The 18,546-nt window shown below is 38.9% G+C and overlaps 1 long non-coding RNA gene across 1 annotated transcript in view; it reads right to left on the bottom strand.

Moving 5' to 3' along the window:
• Positions 1–414: 414 nt before the first annotated feature.
• The window catches only part of LOC103890122 (uncharacterized), a 68,186-nt gene continuing 50,054 nt past the window's right edge, over positions 415–18,546 (bottom strand). The window contains exons 2-3 of the long non-coding RNA XR_654481.4: positions 3,089–3,150; positions 415–691 (exon numbers count right to left, since the gene is read on the bottom strand). This is a non-coding gene — a long non-coding RNA (uncharacterized LOC103890122). The remainder of the gene's footprint in view (positions 692–3,088; positions 3,151–18,546) is intronic.

The following is an 18,546-nucleotide window of genomic DNA, read 5'->3' as shown; positions in this document are numbered from 1 at the left end:
TTCAAGGGCAGGACGCATCTAGCACAGGATAAAGATGTAGACTGGGAGTCTAGGCTAGTCTCTCTTTTTCACATTTTTCTGCCTGCTTATATTCTAGTCATGCTAGCAGCTTAGATTGTGCCCACCAAGATTAAGGGTGAGTCTGCCTTCCCATCCCACTGACTCAAATGTTAATCTCCTTTGGCAACACCCTCACAGACATACCCAGGATCAATACTTTGTATCCTTCAACCCAATCAAGTTGACACTCAGTATTAACCATCACATTAGAAGTCAAGTTGTTGAGAGGGACATATTTCCTTTGAAGCTTCTAAAAGACATTAATTTTCCCTTGTCTCCTCCAGCTTCTGGTAGTGCCAGGCATTCCTTGGCTTGTAGCAATATAACTCCAATCCTTGCCCCATCTCTGTATGGCAGTCTTTCCTCTGTGTCTGTGTCTGTTCTCCTCTTATAAGGACAGTCATACCTAATTCAATATGACTTCATCTTAATTTGATAATATTAGCAAAGACCCTATTTCCAATAAGATTACATTCAAAGTTTCCAGTGGCTATTACCCCAGCATATCTTTTTGGAGACACAATTTAACTCATAACAGATACTATTTATTGCTGATAAATGAGTAAAGTCTTTCTGAAAAGAAATTTAGCAAAATTCTTTCTTCTGCTAATTTCTTTTGTGGGAATCCACTCTGAAGATAAACAGAAACATAAATTTTAGTCATATGCAAAAGGTTACTTTCCACGTTATTCATTATTTAGAAGCAATTCAAAGTAAAAAATGGGGAATTAATGAGTAATTTTGGTACATCCCAATAATATTATGAAGCCACTAGAAATGTTTAAGAGCTTAGCATCACAGAAAATCCAAGAGATACTAACAAATAGCAATTAGATTACATTTTCTACTATAAAATTAACCAAAATTAAAACAAACAAACATACAGCCTCAACAACAACAAAAAAAACACCACTCGTGAATGTATGAGAAAACGAGCATTCTTTTCCACTGCTGGTGGGAATCTAAAGTGTTCAAAAGCTTCCTGGAAGGTCATTTGGCAATACATGTCAATACCTTAGCAATGTTTCTGTATTTGGCTTACCAATTCCACTTCCAGGAATTTACTTTAAAGAGATAATCTTGGATACGCACAAAAATGTATCAATGAGAATGTTTACTGGAGTTTATCACATGGAAAAATAGCAACCTAAATGTTCAATACCAGGATATTGCTTAAATAAATAATAAGACATCTAGGTGATAAAATACCATATATTTAGTGACATGGAAAGATATTGCATATTTCCATTTAAAAAACAGAAAATGGATTATAAAACAGTGTTCATGGCATCATCCCATTGGCATAAAGTTTAAGCCACTCCCTGAATGTAGAACTAACCACTATGGACTTACAAATCAACTTTTACAAGAGTGGTGAGGTTATAGGTGCTACACAGTGCTCTTGTGAGTTAAACAAGTTAAAACAGTTTTGAAAATTTCTCATTTTCTCTTTGGAAGTTGTTCACTAACTCCAAAAAGGATTTTGTCACAATTTCATCTTGGATACATCTGCAATATTGAAGTAGATGAATTCTTGAAGTATCCTGATATTCAGAATTAGGGAGGACCTAGAAAAAATTATTCTGCTGTCAGTCCTCAAGAAGACACATGAGATTCAGTCAGGAAATGGGAAATTTTATGCACATAAAATTTCCTTTTACATATATAGACACAAATAAATAATAATGTAAATCTGACTAGTATTACATTGAAAAGACTGCCCTATTGCTAAATATCTGAATGTTAGAAAAAGACATTTTAGAAATAAACCTGTAATAGAGTACAAAAATTAAAATATATTAGCCTAAAAATTACAAAGTTTTTTGGGGAGTTGGAGATTACTTGATTAAAAAGTTGTATTCACAGAAAAAAAATGCAAAAATGCAATAATTTTTTTTGGAATAACCAAGTTGGCAATGTGTAATATCATCACAATGTTGGAAGTTCTTTTTCTGTTTTGGTAAATTTGTGGCTCAATCATTATACTTCCCAATATATTATACTTTATTTTTATTCTAAAGCCCTTTCTGTGTGGTTACGGTTTTAACATTACTCTCTTGTTCCAAGACACATAAGCTCCAACAAAATTAAATAACTCCTTAGAAGACAGTTTCACTATTCTTATTCTCTATCCCTTGCCCTTAAATAACAAATCCCTTCTCGTAAAGTCAGGAAGTTGGCAACATATATTTTAGAACAAGCCAAAAGATGGCTCAGTAGATGCATATAGCAAATTTTTACGTGCACAAAAGTTTTATTTCTTCTAACAATTTGTTTTGTGGGTAGATGCTGTAATTTTTAATATGGTTTGTTTGTGTAGACATGTCCTTTCATAAAATGAGAGCAAGAAGTGAGTATTCCTTATTGAACCTGTTAATCCTGATTCCTGCCTAAGTTGTCCAATGAGATTTTTATGCTCAGGTAAGGCTTATCTTATTTTTTCCAGCTACTTGGTTTATGGCAGTTGGTCTCTTACCAGGTGGGCTTTTCCATAGGCCTGCCTCTTGACATGGCGGTCGTATGTTTTTGAGTAAGTAATTCAAGAGAGTGGATGAGAAATATTGGCAAGGTGAAAGCCATGGTCTTTTCATAACTTCCTAACATCTTCGTACTGCTTTCATTTTCTATTAATCAGAACTGACTCAACAAGTCCAGTTCACACTCAATATGAAGGAATTACACAAAGGTGTGACTTCTAAAACAAGTGAATCATTGAGGTCATCTTAAAGGTTGCTTACCACATCAACCAAAGTTTGAGAACACTGCTTTACAGGTGGCATTCAAAAATCAAGTGGAATGGATAAATTGCTTAAAAGGTATTCAGATGGAAATAAATTTCAGTTGATATATTTCAGGACCCAGGCAGAGGGACTAGCCAGAAGAAGGTGTAACTCTGGTTGCAGAGCTCGCATTGTGGAGAAAAGCCTCATGTCTAGGTTACTGCCGAGAGTACTAAAGAAGTAAGAACCTTAGCCTAGCCTGGGAACTGGGCACGTGGACAGGAAGAAGTTATGATTCAGGAACTCACATAGAAGCCATTTGAATCTGGAAAGGCAACTTCTGCTAGATTCCATTGTTTCAGCTCAGGAACTAGGTAAGAAAGGAAGACTTGAATCTGGAAGGCTTCATGAGCTCAGCTTTGAGAACCAAAAATGGGAAGAGCTGAAATAAGTCATAGAACAGCAGTTCTCAAACTTTGCTTGGTGTCTGAAGCACTTAGCAACTTGATAAAAATACAGAGATTCGGGCCCTATTTTACTTCAACAAGCCTGCCTCTGTGTGCTTCACAAACATTCTAGGTGTTCTAATACAGACCAAAGTTTGAGAACCACTGCCTTAGAAGGACTACTTATGTTCCCCAAGGAATCTGCTATGTACTGATTTATGATAATTGACTCACTAAATTAAAAAACCAGTGCTAAACTCTAACACAGTTCATGGCATAAATATGAATGTGCACACTTGTAGACAGAAGTGAAGTAAAAGATTATTGTAACTAAGAACATTCCAAGGAAAAGGACTGTGCTTTTATGTTGAAAGAACAAATCATGGCTGGCACTGATTAATAGATTCTGTTCTCTCAGGCTGGCAAAATGCAAAAGAGTTTTCTTTGCCAGAAACAGCAAAATGCACACCCAGGCCAGCATCTGGAAGTTATTCTTAAAGAAATGTGACATTAGATAAAGTGAGAGTGGTGGGTCAATTTCTATTTACCCATTTCACTGGTCCATGCTGACTAAAGGTTAATGCAACTTCAAACTAAAATCTTCACCCTGTTTTTCATTCTCTTCCTTCTTGTTGCCTCATGTTTATTTCCAAATCCATTTGAAAAATAGATACTGGTGGCATTCTACTAAGACTTAGGTGAACTATGGACCTTAATTATTCTTTTTATAAAATTTGCTTAAGTAAAAGGGATCCTAGAGTGGAATATATATAATATTTGAATTCAGAGCCAACTGGCTGTAAATACAAGGGACTATGAAACCTTAAGCAAGTGTTTCAACTTTTCTAAAGTTCTTTATGTGTGCATAGGTAGATCACCTAACCATTTTGAAAAATTATAATTGGAGTAATAAATGATGTATACAAAATGCTCAACTCTAGTAGGCACTCAATAAACTGAACTATTATTACTACTAATCACTGATACTTCCTAATTTTATAAAGATCAAAAGACATTAGTAACACAAATTTATGTTCAGAATCAGGTGCAGGTTATATCTAGTAGGTATGTCTGATTTTCTGTTTTGAAGTTAGTATTATAGGGTAGTAGTCAAGAGCACAGATTCAGAATCCTGCCAAGTTCAAATTTAACATTGCCATTCATTAATAGTGTATTCTTCGATGATTATGTAGATAATTTACTTAACCTCTGCCTTGCTTTCCTAATATGTAAAATGGAGAAAATAATGATGCACCAACCTAATGGGAATTTGTAAGAATGAGGTTACTATTTGTAAAGCAATTACAAGAAAATATACCATGTGTGTTAGTTATTGTTCATAATAATCACTTTAAAAAAAATTTCATCCTTTACCTCAGCTACAAATTTTGGATGTTGTTTACAAAAGAAAACAATGGGTTGAAATGTGTTTTTTGTGCAGGTTTCAGCTTTTTGATGGGATGATATTACCATATCCCTCTAAACTGTTTTATAAGGTTTTATCCTGATTATATGATATAGCTCTTCCAAAGATGTGAGCTGCTCCTTGGGGTGCCAGACACTTTTGGGAGCTGCAATTAATTATTTGAGGGAAGATAGATCCATCCATAGAATTACTCTCCTCTCAATAAACTAATTAGTACCCATGTGATATGAGCATGTGAAGGCACTAACCAAACGTGCCTGTCTGGCCCTCAAGGACTGACATTCCTTATGAAAACTTTGCTCAGAATTGAAATAATGGGAGAGAGTGGTCCAATTTTTTTCCCTCTCTGACAGCACATGGTAGTAGGATATTCTGTGTAGTGGATGACAAATATATGTGATTAATGATAATAGTAAAAATAGAACAATATTTTCCTACATATTTGAGAAAGTGTCATGTTAATTCACTTGCTTTCTCAGGTTGTTTAAAAGACTTGTTTACTTTGAAGGCTGTCTTCATCTTAAAATGAAAACTGGTATGCCAGTACTGATGGAGAGAGAAGCTTTGGAGATGCGTATATTTGTTGTCATGGTTATTTGGGGAAAATAAAGGTGACCTCAGGTAACCTCAGATGTGGGAATGTTTTTCCTGACTATACTATTACTGATGTTAATTTATTTGCTAGGCTGACAGGTGAAAAATCTGCTACCTTGAGAGGACTTTATATAAAGCATCTTCCCTATTCCCGTGTGTTTTTGAGCATTCACTCTTTGAAACTATTAAGATGCATGTATAACACACATCAAGTTGACGTAAAGTATCAAAGTTTGTCTGATGTCTGCACAGCCCTAGGGACAGAGAGCCACTTTGATTTTATCTCATAGCTGTGACATGAGCACTTCAAATGAATGGAAAATGAAAGTATCATGTGTAGAGAATTTTTTGGATTCCCAACTCCCAGGAAGAGATTTGGTGGCTCTCACTAAGAATTCATAGGCTTCTTTCTATGAACACTGTATTATCCATGATTGAGAATCTCCTGCAATTCAAAGCATGGAAAAGGTCTGAATAGGGAAGGTGGAGAACAGTATGGAAAGGGTCAGATCACTGAGTGGGAACAATACCTTGCTGCTTGTTTCTTGGGGGGTCATAGGCACAGAGAGAGGCACTAGTACCAGAACAGGAGGCACCAGAAGGGCAAGGAAAGTAATGACAGTATTACAGAGACCAAAGGCACAGACAGAAACTCAAAAGGAGGAAACAGGCTCTTTAGAAATGTATCATGCTGTCCAGTGTGTGCAACTGCAGAAGAGATAGACTGTAAAAGGAGAAGAGCAAAAGAACAAAAGTACAGAAGTAGTTTATCTCGAGTCACCCCCAAAACTACAGGACCCTGTTGATATGGTTTGGCTCTGTGTCCCCACCCAAATCTCATCTCAAATTGTAATCCTGACCTGTTGAGAGAGGGAGCTAGTGGGAGGTGACTGAATCATGGGGGTGTTTTCCTCCATGCTGTTCTCGTGATAGTGAGTTCTCATGAGATCTAGTGGTTTAAAAGTGTTTGGCAGTCTCGCACCTTGCTCTCTCTCCTGCTGCTATGTAAGACATGCTTTGCTTCCCCTTTGCCTTCTGCCATGATTATAAGTTTCCTGAGGCCTCCCAAGCAATGCAGAGCTGTGAGTCAATTAAATCTCTTTCTTTATAAATTATCCAATCTCAGGTAGTTCTTTATAGCAGTGTGAAAATGGACTAACACAGAAAGTTGGTATGTAGAGAAGTGGGACATTGCTATAAAGATACCTGAAAATGTGGAAGCAACTTTGGAACTGGAAAACAGGCAGAGGTTGGAACAGTTTAGAGGGCTCAGAAGAAGACAGGAAGATGTGGAAAAGTTTGGAACTTCCTGTAGACTTGCTGAATGTTCTTGATCAAATGCTGATAGTGATATGGACAATGAAATCCAGGCTGAGGTGGTCTCAAATGGAGATGAGGAGCTTATTGGGAACTGGAGCAAAGCTCATTCTTGCTATACTTTAGCAAAGAGACTGGTGGCATTTTGCCCCCACTCTAGAGATCTGTGGAAATTTGCACTTGAGAGAGATGATTTAAGGTATCTGGCCGAAGACATTTCAAAGCAGTAAAGCATTAGAGATGTGACCTGGCTTTTTCTGAAAAGGTACAGTCATATGTGTTCACAGAGATGGTCTAAAATTGGAACTTGTGTTTAAAAGGGAAGCAGAGTGTAAATGTTTGGAAAACTTGCAGCCTGACCATGTATAGAAAAAAATCTATTTTTGGGGAGAGGAATTTAAGCCCAAGCCACCTGCAGAAATGTGCATAGGTAACAAGTATCCAAATGTTAATAGCCAACACAGTAGGAAAAATGTCTCCAGGGCATTTCAGAGCTCTTCGAGGAAGCTCTTCCCATCACATGCCCAGAGGACTATGAGTGAAAAATTGTTTTATGGGCCAGGCTGTGGGCCCAGCTGCTCTGTGCAGCCTTGGGCCACATCAACCTGTGTCTCAGCATTCCAGCTTCAGTCATGGCTAAAGGCGCCAAGGTAAAGCTTGGGCCATTGCTTCAGAGGGTTCAAGCCCCATGGCTTGGTGGCTTCCATGTGGTGTTGGGCCTGGGGGTGCACAGAAGGCAAAGGTTTAGGAACCTCTACCTAGATTTCAGAAGATGTAGGGAAACACCTAGGTGGCCAGGCAGAAGTCTGTTGCAGGGGCAGAGACCTCATGGTGAACCTTTACTAGGGCAATAAAGAGGGAAAATGTGGGATTGGAGCCCCCACACAGAGTCCTCACTGAGGCACTGCCTATCGGAGCTGTGAGAAGAAGGCCATCGTCCTCCAGACCCCAGAATGGTAAATCCACCAATAGCTTGCAGCGTGCAGCTGGAAAAGACACAGACACTCAATACTGGTTCATGAAAGCAGCCACAGGGGTGGCACCCTTCAGAACCACAGTGGTGGAAAGCCAAAGGCCTTAGGAGCCCAGCTCTTGCATCAGCATGGCCTGGATGTGAGACCTGGAGTCAAACAAGATTATTTTTCAAGCTTTAAAATTTAATGACTGCCCTGTTGAGTTCCAGACTTGCATGGGGCATGTAGCCCCTTTGTTTGGGCCCATTTCTCTCATTTGGAATGGGAGCATTTAACCAATGCCTGTACCTTCATTGTATCTTGGAAGTAACTAACTTGCTTTTGATTTTACAGGCCAATAGGCAGAAGAAACTTGTGTTATCTCAGATGAGACTTTTGGAGACAAAAGACTTTTGGATTAATGCTGGAACGAGTCAAGACTTTGGTGGGCTGTTGGGAAAGCATGATTATGTTTTGAAATGTGAGAAGGACATGAGATTTGGGAGGGACCAACAGCAGAATGATATGATTTGTCTCTGTGTTCCCACCCAAATCTCATCTTGAATTGCAATTCCCATGTGTCAAGGCAGGGACCTAGTGAGAAGTGACTGGATCATGGGGGTGGATTTTCCCTTGCTGTTCTCCTGATAGTGAGTGAGCTGTCATGAGATCTGGTTGTTTGAAAGTGTGTAGCACTTCCCAATTTTCTCTCTCTCTCTCCTGCTGGCCATGTGAATATGTGCCTGCTTCCCCTTTGCCTTCTACCATGATTATAGGTTTCCTGAGCCCTCCCCAGCCTTGTGGAGCTGTGATTCAATTAAACCTCTTTTCTTCAGCAATGTGAAAAGGGACTAGTACACCTGGTAATATTGTAACTGAATATTGAGTAAATACAATGGATTCTCAATCCTATGGAGACACATATACAGATTCAATAGAAAAGGAGAGTACATGACTGCTTTTCAAGAGCAGGAATGACATACTGACCTAGTTAATCATGGCTACATGACATTTACAAACTCTTCTTGTGAAGCAGGTTTAGTATTCAAAGGTAAACTCACATTATCTGATATGTTTATAATCACGGGTGAGATTTGATTTAACTATCCAGTAAAATCAGTCAATTATTTATTTTTAGTATATAATTAAGTCACTTTTAACAAATCCCATTGGTTTTACAAGTTTAAATAAAGTGCTATACAACAAATGTATGCATATATAATGAATGTTTCATCATCAGCACCCTCACCAGTAAAAACTGGTTGTTAAACTTGACTGCAGTGTGACTCTAAGTTAAAATACAGGTGTTCAAATATAACAAGCAGCATGGGAATATCTACATTTCTAAAACTTCTCAAGGGGTGTTCTCTGAAGTAGAGCTGTTTAATATTTCCAAGAGCTCTGTGGGAAAAGAATATACTATCTAGTACTGTTACCAGGGGAGAGTTTTCAGACTCTTGGTGTTTTGAACAAAGAATTGGACAAAAATGCACAAATAAAGCAAGGAAAGAATGGAGCAACAAAAGCAGAGATTTTTTGAAAATGAAAGTACACTCCACAGGGTGGGAGCAGTGGAGCAACCACTCAAGGGTCCGAATACAGAATCTTTCTGGGTCCAAATACACCCTAGAGGTTTCCCATTGGCCACTTGGTGTTCACCCCATGTAAATGAAGTGGTGATCTGCAATCAGCCTGGTTGCGGAAAGCAACCAATTAGAGGCTGAAGTGAAGTTACAAAGGTCACACTCCTATGCAAACATCTGAAGTGAAGTTACAAAATGAAGTTACAAAGTTGCACTTCTATGCAAACGAAAACTTGGCCTGCAATAAGTCTGATGGGTTGCAAACTACAACCGATCAGAGGCTGAAGTGAAGTTACAATGTTACACTCTTTTTTGTTTTTGTTTTTTCTTTTCTTTTCTTTTTGAGATGGAGTCTCCCTCTGTCACCCAGGCTGGAGTGCAGAGGTGCAGTCTCGGCTCACTGCAACCTCCACCTCCCAGGTTCAAGTGATTGCCCTGCCTCAGCCTCCTGAGTTGCTAAGACTACAGGCAGATGCCACCGCGCCTGGCTAATTTTTTGTATTTTTAGCAGAGACGAGGTTTCACCACATTAACCAGGATGGTCTCCATCTCCTGACCTCGTGATCCACCAGTGGCAGCCTCCCAAAGTGCTGGGATTACAGGTGCAAGATTGGTTGCAAAATGCAATTGCAAAAAGCAAACCAACCAGAGGTACTTTTAATTTCCCATCTGCTGCACAGAAAAGGTGGCCATGCAGAACGGGTGCCATGCAGAAAAGTTGGCCACACAGAAGAGCAAAAGCAATAAGCCACCAATCAGAGGTACTTTCAATTTTCCATCTGCTGCACAGAAAATATGGCGGTTTGCAAAGGGAGTAGCCTCTGGTCCTTTTGTTACTTAGCTGTGGAAAGTTAGGGTTTTCCTTTCAATTTGGTTGTAGGAATTCAGAGTGAAATGGCTTTAACTTCCTGCCTCCAGACCCTATTCTCCTACTTCTCAGTACATTCTGCTCTCATTGTATTAAAATGGCTAGAGGAGACACCTATTTGTGATGAGTAGATTTCCTTCCAATGATTCATCACATCATTAGCATATTATAAGAAACAACCTTTTAAACGTTTTATCTTTACTTATGAGGTCTGCTTATGAAAGAACATTATATGTAACTTTACACAAAGTCTTACGGGAAATATTTTTCTCAGCACTCAGTACCCAGAAAAGTACTGAGTAACTAGTTGGACTTATCTTGTGGACAATTAAATCACATAATGTATTGTGTTTCCCATTTTTCTTTGGCTTCTAGAGAGGTTTGAAAACAATATTGGGGTCCATCTATATCAAATTCAACAGATCTTATTGTGTGCATTTCATGTACTAACCTCACCCCTGATTTCATTTTTTTCTACCCTCATTTGTTCTTTCTTCTAATTTCCTCTAATTAAAAAAAAATGTTGAACACTCTCATTCTTCTTGGGAGCAAGGTAGACAATAAATAGAATAGATTAATGTATAGATATATTTATTAAAGTCTAGGTGGATCCCAGCATCCTATTTGCAGGGCTCCTGGTGTGGAGGAAGAGGGTGAGGGTTAGCAGTCCAGAAAATGTCAATTCCACATCCATTGCAGTTGTGTTCATTGATACTATTTCCGTTGTCACCCTCCCCCTAACTCACCACCCTCGTTGCTGTGGCTTTTTCATTGTTAGCTTACCATGTAACTTGCATTTTTGGAGTAGATTTTGCTGACCTTTGGTAACCTGGAGATGATTGTGTTTCTTTACGAAGTGAAATATTCATGGGTTTTGATAAGAGGCCATTTTCATCTCATAAGCATTTGCCCATAAAAGAATTAGGAAAAACAAGAATCAATGCTACTCTCCTCCCTTTTCATATAATATTAAAATGCTATCAAAACAAAGTAATGTATCTTTGATTTAACAAACTTCATAATTTAAATTCATTTAAATAGATGTAGATTTGATACATGTCTTAAGTAAAGAAAAGGAAAATATGTCCAGGCTTATGAAACAGGTGGCCAGGGGGAATAAAAGTTAATATAATGGAGTAAAGTGTATTTGGTGAATTTTTCCTCAGCAAATTCAATTAATAGCACCAAGCTTAGATAATCATAGTTCAGCAAAAAAAAAAAAAAACCATTTTACTTAATGGTAATAGATTTAGTAGAGTTACTCTGAGGACCAAACAAAACTAGGTTGCTTAAGTACGTGTTTAAAAACAAAGAAAAACAAAGTCCCAACTGTGTTGTCCTGCTCTACAGAATACCTTTAGGATATTAAGAAAGCATATACACAATGTGTTCCTGTTACAGGACTTTCCCTTAATTCAGCTAAAGGTGGGGTTCTTTCCATCACGAAAATTCAGGCTCACAGACAATTTGGGTGGTGAGTGAGACAGAGTTTTATTGGGTGAAAAGGAAGAAAGGGGAAAAACAGGGACTCTTGCTAGGCCAGTGTTCCTGCTACAGTGCTTCCCACCCACAGCTTGGATCCCGGGTTTCACCCAGGAAGAGGAGAAACCAGGCTCGTCCCTGCTGCAAATGTCATTAACTTCCCAAGGCTCCACCTCAGTGGGAAGGCTGGTTGGAGTTTCTCCAGGGACACCTTGCCACCTGGCTGTCTCTTTCCCGCCTGCAAAGAAGTACATCTAACTGCCCTTCAAATAAGGATAAGGATGAAGACCGATCTTAACTGCTTCCTGCCAAAAGAGGGCACTGCTTTGGGGAAACCGCAGTCAGAGCTTCCCTAGAGGCCTACCAAATGGTTCCTAGCAGAAGGGACCATGGTCAGAGACTCTGGTTGCATGACTGTTTGGAGTTTGATGGCCTGAAGGCAAGAACAGACAAACCAGATTATTAGAAAACATGTATCAAAATAAAACAAAGGGGACATAAGGACAGCTCAAAAATTATGAGGCCTTTTACCAGTTTGCATGGGGAGAGGGAAGCCAAAAACCTGACTGGTTAAAAAAAACTTGTACCCTTTTGCTGGCATGTTGGGTTTCTGGGTTCCCTTACCCTGAGCCCAGTCCTAAGCCAACCAGTTTAAAGTTTGGGAAATTAACTCTTTCCAGTTTGGAGGATGCATCTGAGGGGAGTGTCTCATAGTACAGAGACACAATTACCTATCAGTGAAGAGAGAACCTAGGAGGAGAGAAGAAAAAAGAAGGCGTTTATTTTTTTCAAAGAAGTCCCAGGGGTTCCGGATGCATTTTAAAGGGATACAGACTGAAGATGAATGACTACCCATCTAGAAAGAGGGGATCAGAAGTACCTGGTTTGCTTCTCTTCCTAGTAGATACCCAAGGTACATGACGGAGAGAGGGAAGAGAATCCTCTTTTCTCTCTTCTGTCCTTGCATCCCCGATTTCTGGTGACACTGGCAGGTCCTGCCATGAGTGCCAAAGTGGCTTGTACCCATGAAGCAGGGGTGCCTAGAGAATAGGAATTATCTGTTCTCACCTAGGTCTCTTTTCCACCTACTGTCAGTAGCCTTGGACTTCCCTAGACCTCGTTTATGCCACGGATACTAACATGGCCTTTATCTATGAAACGGAAAGCTTGGGGTTGGTTTAATCAGCAGGAATCAGCTATGCTCATCTGTGCTGTGCCTTTTAACTTCTGTTGTCATCTGCCTCTGGATCCCTTATATCCAGTTTTCTTTCCTATGGCTTTGACCTGAAGCTTGAAATTGAGTCTGGGACAAAAATGTGTCTCAGGGTGGGGGGCGGGGGGTTGCATGGGCCCTTTATCATAAGCCAAATGCTAAGGTGAAACTGTGGAACTGAGTCCTCCTCCCACAAAGGAGAGGAAACGATGTCTTGTGATACACTCAGATACCTGGCAGCTATAGTTATGCTTGCTGGGATTTGGGTGCATGGCGCTTGGTTTTGGTTAGCTCCCTTGGTTTTACTTTCCCAAAAGGAAATCTCCAAGTGATGAACATCCTATTTATTCCCATCACCTGGCAGGATTTGCAGGATAATTGCTCAGAAATAGAATATTGATGTGGATTTCTACATTACCTATCCCTCTTGTTCTTTCTGAGCTGCAGCCAGAGATTGCTGGTAGTTTCATAGGAACAAGCAGGGTAAGTCTAAAATGTAGGCATAAACTTAAAAACAAGTAGTGAGTTTAGAATTTAATTAAAAATATATGCAAGTTTTGGTACATAATTTCTCTCTTTTTAGTCCTCATTTTTGTTAAAAAAACAAAGTATAATAGGACTGAGCTGTTTGCAAAATAGACTTTAGTTTTATGCTTGGCCTGATTATTTGCATAAAGTGTATCAAGAATAATTATTTCTATATAGGCCTTTTGGATTGGCTTTGATAGAAGTTTGTTCCACAAGGAATCTCAGATAAGACCTTTTAAAGCCCAGCTCAGCCATCAGTTTTTATCCTCAAACAGCTGTGAGTTGGGTAATCCTTTCCTCTTAAGGTCCCACAATAAAGTTGGAGCTCCTGGACCTGTTAGTGACATTCTTACTGACAACAAGTCAAGAACCCTGTACAGGGACTGTGTAGATGAGGGTATGAGGCCAGTCTCCCATTGGTCTTTTATCAGCTCTGTAAGTCAAGCTTTACTCCTTAAAGGGAAGTATACCCTTCCAATCAAAGCCTTGGTAAAATAACCATTTTTCCAATTGTGTCCTGTTGCAAAAGAAAAATGGATTTTTATTGCATTGATGCAAACAACTACACTGCCATAAGTTAAGAATACTCACAGATAGTCTCCAAATTCTAGAGGAACCAGGCAGAGAGAAACAAACATGTTCTAAATTTTAATAACAGGAGTGTATACCTTACTTAATGATTAAAGTCTACAAATAGTTCAAAATAAGTTTCCTTTACTCTTAAAAACAAAACAAGGATCAGCAATATTCCAAACAAGGTTAAAAGGATTGCTTCAGTTTCTGAGTTTAGTCCATTTAGTTTTTTTTTTTTTTGCTTGTATTCATGAACATTTCAGCTCTTTATGAGTCCTATATGTTTTTCTTTATTCCAATTTCACAATCTCCAAAGTTATCAGAAACCTGTATTTGAGAGCACCTGTTACAGTTCTATAGCTTATTATAAACCATCTTTTGAAAAGGATTAAAACAAAACAACAATTTTTGAATAGCAAAATATCCAGGGTAGTTACAGTTAGAAACACGATTGACAAAGAAGTTTGATTAGCTCTGTGATTTACAATAACTTAACAAGAAACCTTAATTATGATTGATAGCTATACTCAGATATTAGAATTTTAGAAACCCCATACAGTTTTGGAACATATATTAGCATTATTCACCAAGATATAACCTAACCTAAAGAAGATTAAGCATCATTTTGTCAATCCCATGTACCTAAACATGTTAAATAATTCTGTTCACCTCTTTTTCTCTGGACATTCCAGGGGCCCTCTGGACTATCCACAAACCCAGGTGTCAAGGAAGACAATTTTAAAACTGAAGTTTGATTTTGGGAAGGCCGTTAAATGTTCATGGTTTAAGACACTTGATATTATGAAATAGAATTCCTGATTACTGTAAGTTATTCATTTTGCCAAAATGATGACTCACAAATTTTAAAGAAGCAAAAACCTTTCATAACCCTTTATAAATTTTGCCAAAGAGATTAGCATTTTAAGAATTTCTTGTTGTGTTTTTATTTCAATGCTCAATTTACAGAAAAAAATGTTTAATAGCCTTTTGAATTTAGCAAAAATATTTACATAGAGACCTTCTTCTGCAAGATTAATTTCCACAATTCTTCCACCTCTTCTTTGAACCTTTAGCTTTTTCCTAACTTAACTCAAAACAATCATTTAACTCTAGGCAAAAGTTTACATTTCCAAGCCTTCTTATAACCTTTCACTAAAAAAACACATTTTACTGTTCTTACACACCTTGCATGTAAATCTGTTTCTAATAGTTTCAATGAACTCCTAGCAATTTGGTAAAACTTGGTAAGTTGCTTTAATTGTGTGATGAGTGCAGCCAAGATTTGACTCCAGCATAATTAAGGGTGTGGTTAGTTCCACATGTCCCCAGACCCTACCAGTGATGTAGCTGACAAGTAAAATGGTTCTCAAAACCCAAAAAGCAGTTTGTAACCTCAAAACAATTAGCAAACTTTGCATCTGACCTGCATTTTACCAATAGTCTTTAGGGCAGTTTTTATTTCTTAAAGATTGAAGTCATGTGAAATGAAAGGTACCACAGCTTTTAACTTTAAAAAATATTAGATCCAAGCACTTTTCTTTAGGCCAAATTAATTAGAGTTATTTTTACAGACATCACATATAGTATACACAGACAGGCAGAAGAAAACCCAGTTGGTGGGTAGGGCCTTTTAAGAGACAGGGCTAGGAAAACATGTAGATTACTTAACCTGAGAGGGGCATCCCCTAAGGTAGGGCTGCTAAACAAATCCTTGCCAGGCAGTTACTGGCCACACCCCTAGGATGTAAAACAAGAGGGAGGCTTGATTTCACAACCAAGACTTTGCAGAGAATACGGTGATAGTTGGTGGGTGGGTTGTGGGGGTGCAGGGCTGGCCTAGTAAAACATCTCCTAAAAGAAAAAACAAAAAAAACTTTAACAGTTAACTTGCTGACAGGGTGGAGAAGAGGAAAGAAGAGAAACAGTTTTCAAATGCCTGGGGGAGAACCTCTTATTCTTAGGCAAGTGGTTCCTCCACCAGGGAGAAAAGTTTAATTACTGTCCGATGGAGCTGAACCCCTTGGGTGGGAAAGGGAAAGGCTGCAGTGGCCCCTGGCTGGGAACCAGCCAGCTGGCTGTGTGAGACTCTTGAGCCATGTGTCCCAGCCCCAGCATGGAGGGGAGGGGGAGCAAGGAGCCCCTGCTCCCCTGTCCTGAAAAAGGAAGGAAAGGGCCTTTCCCCCAACCCCAGGGAGCCACAGGGTTTGGGGGTATGTATCCCCAACCCTCAGAAGTCCAAGGATAAAAGTGCTTAGAAGCGACAGTGAGAGGTTCTGAGTCCCCATTTCACTCACTGCTTCTTGAGCCCCACGTTGGGCGCCAAAAATGTTGCAGGACTTTTCCTTAGTTCATCTAAGGGCAGAGTTCTTTGTCCCACAGCCATGAAAACTCAGGCTTGCAGATAATTTGAATGGTGAGTGAGACAGGATTTTATTGGGTGAAAATGAATAGAAGGGGGAAACAGGGACTCTCGCTAGGCCAGCGTCCCTGCTAGAGTGCTTCCAGCCTGTAGCTTGAATGCCAGATTCCACACAGGAAGAGGAGGGGCCAGGCTCCTCCCTGGTGCAAATGTCATGAACTTCCCAAGGCTCTACCTCAGTGGGTAGGCTGGTTGGAGTTTCTCTGGGGACCCCCTCCAATGTGGCTGTCTCATTCCCAATTTTGGTTTAACCCTGAAAATTTAGCCTCTTATTTCCAAGTAATTACATGACTTTCTCACTGTCACAATTGTGCCTGATATTCAAGTCTATATACTTCTTATGCCGTAAAAAAAAGGCACCACTTCTACAGTTCCTTGGGAATTCTGGTTGCCTACTGTGGATAATAGAATAGATTGAATTGGAAATACATTCACATTGGGACAGTATTTCCAGTGGTTTCATTGACAGACATTGATGTGTGTCTCTCACCAAAGTTTTTGCCATGAGAGAGAAACCCTTAGGATGGAGAGACCTTTTTGATCTGTCTATTAAGAAACAGGTAGTGAAGAGCTAGAATGGTCTATTTTTTGTCAGGAAGTTTTGAGGGATCAGTTTGACACGTGTACTGCAATAAGTGCAAGGAGTCCCATTTTTAATATGGAGTCGATAATCACAGATAGAAAAATACAAGAAACAGGAATGGAGTCAGGGATTCAGAAAGACAGGCATTAAAATAAGTTTCATATATACAAATAGATTTGAATACTGTATAAAACAATGTCAAAAGGAAAATCTGGGGACTTGTGAGGCCATTAAAAGGGAGACAATCCATGTGGAAAAGAACAAGAGGAGCTCTTTCTTATCACCCTACCCTCTCTACTCCACCTTTGACAGACGTGCTTAAGTACAGTCTGAGAAAAGGTGAGTTGAGGATCTGGGAGATGAGACCTACTCAGAGATTCATCATGGTGGGTTCTAAGGTCAAAAAAATAGCATGGTTTATGAGAAAATCCCCATCTCTTCCCAACAGCTATGTCCATTTCTTCCTTGAGTTTATCCCCTAGTTGGAGGCAGAGATATTAATGAAAAGATCTAAAATTATGACAGACATTACAACCGCCTTGGTTTGATTGAAAATAGGGTAACAGACAGCAGGAACAGAAAAGCTACAAGGAAAGTCTATGAGGGTTCCAGGTTTCACTTATTCATGTTTCCTGAGGCCAATTCATCTTCATTGGTTTGACTAATATTATTTATTGAGCAGACACTATATGTTTTAGGTACTGTTTTAGGCACTGGTATACAACAGAGAAAAACAGATAAAGTAGCTTATCTGATGTGGTTTATGTTTCATGAGGAGTAACAAACAATATACAAATAAATATGATGTGAGTAGAGATGTGTTATGAAGAAAAATAAAGCGGAGGGAAAAAATAAAAATGAGACAGGAGGATGAACTAAGAAATGTCCTTTGATAAGGTGACTTTTGAAACTTAAAAGAGGGACAAATCTTTGGGGAAAAAAACATTCAAATCAGGATGTATATTACTGCAGGGGCACCAATTACAAGTCCTTCAGTAAAAGCTGAGCACAGGGTTGGTGTTCTGTGGAATCGTATATGTTATGCAGGTGATAAGAGAGAAATGGTGAGAAACTTTCACTTGCACATATTTGTATAGATTGTCAACCTGAAAAAATACAGCCAAATTTGTTTTAAAAGTGAACTTCTTTGAAAGTTCATTTGTTACCCAATGCATCATCCTTTCTCCAATTAGTCATTTTCATCTTGCATTTCCAAACATATAAAGTGAAAACACAATTTATGGGGAGAAAGGGCAATCAGGAAAGGAAAAAAACTGTAGCATTTTGTGATATTCATGAACTAACATCCTGAATTTCTTCAAATTCTGAATAAAAACTGCAAATACCCGTAAAGTGACATTAAATAACATTTTCATGACCATTAACCCTTTTAGTTGATCCTGGTGATCAGAGTCAGGGCCCCAAATATATTTAGTATGTCGGCAACAGTGAACCTGCAGAGCTAAATCACACTGGTTATGTTCAGAGAATGATTTAAAATGCAATTAGGTAAATCCAACATTTATGCAACTCATCTGGTTCTTCTTTCTATACTTAAGCTTAATCAAGGTAGCAAAATTATCTGCAGGGGGCCATATGTATATTATGGTTCACACAGTGCGTGCCTGGAGCTGGGAACATGAAACTCAGTAACAGATGTCCCCAATATCACAACTTACTGACTTTGTATCTCTGTTCCCAAGAAGGCTGGTGGTCATGTTTCTTTTAGTGTGAGTTGCAAGGGCTCCCACATTTCTACAAGTCGGATATCCATCTGTCAG

The sequence above is a fragment of the Pongo abelii genome, chromosome 2 (assembly GCF_028885655.2).
Source record: "Pongo abelii isolate AG06213 chromosome 2, NHGRI_mPonAbe1-v2.0_pri, whole genome shotgun sequence".
NCBI lineage: Eukaryota > Metazoa > Chordata > Mammalia > Primates > Hominidae > Pongo > Pongo abelii.
The sequence above is the reverse complement of the archived record's forward strand: the minus strand, read 5'-3'. Positions and strand labels throughout refer to the sequence as shown.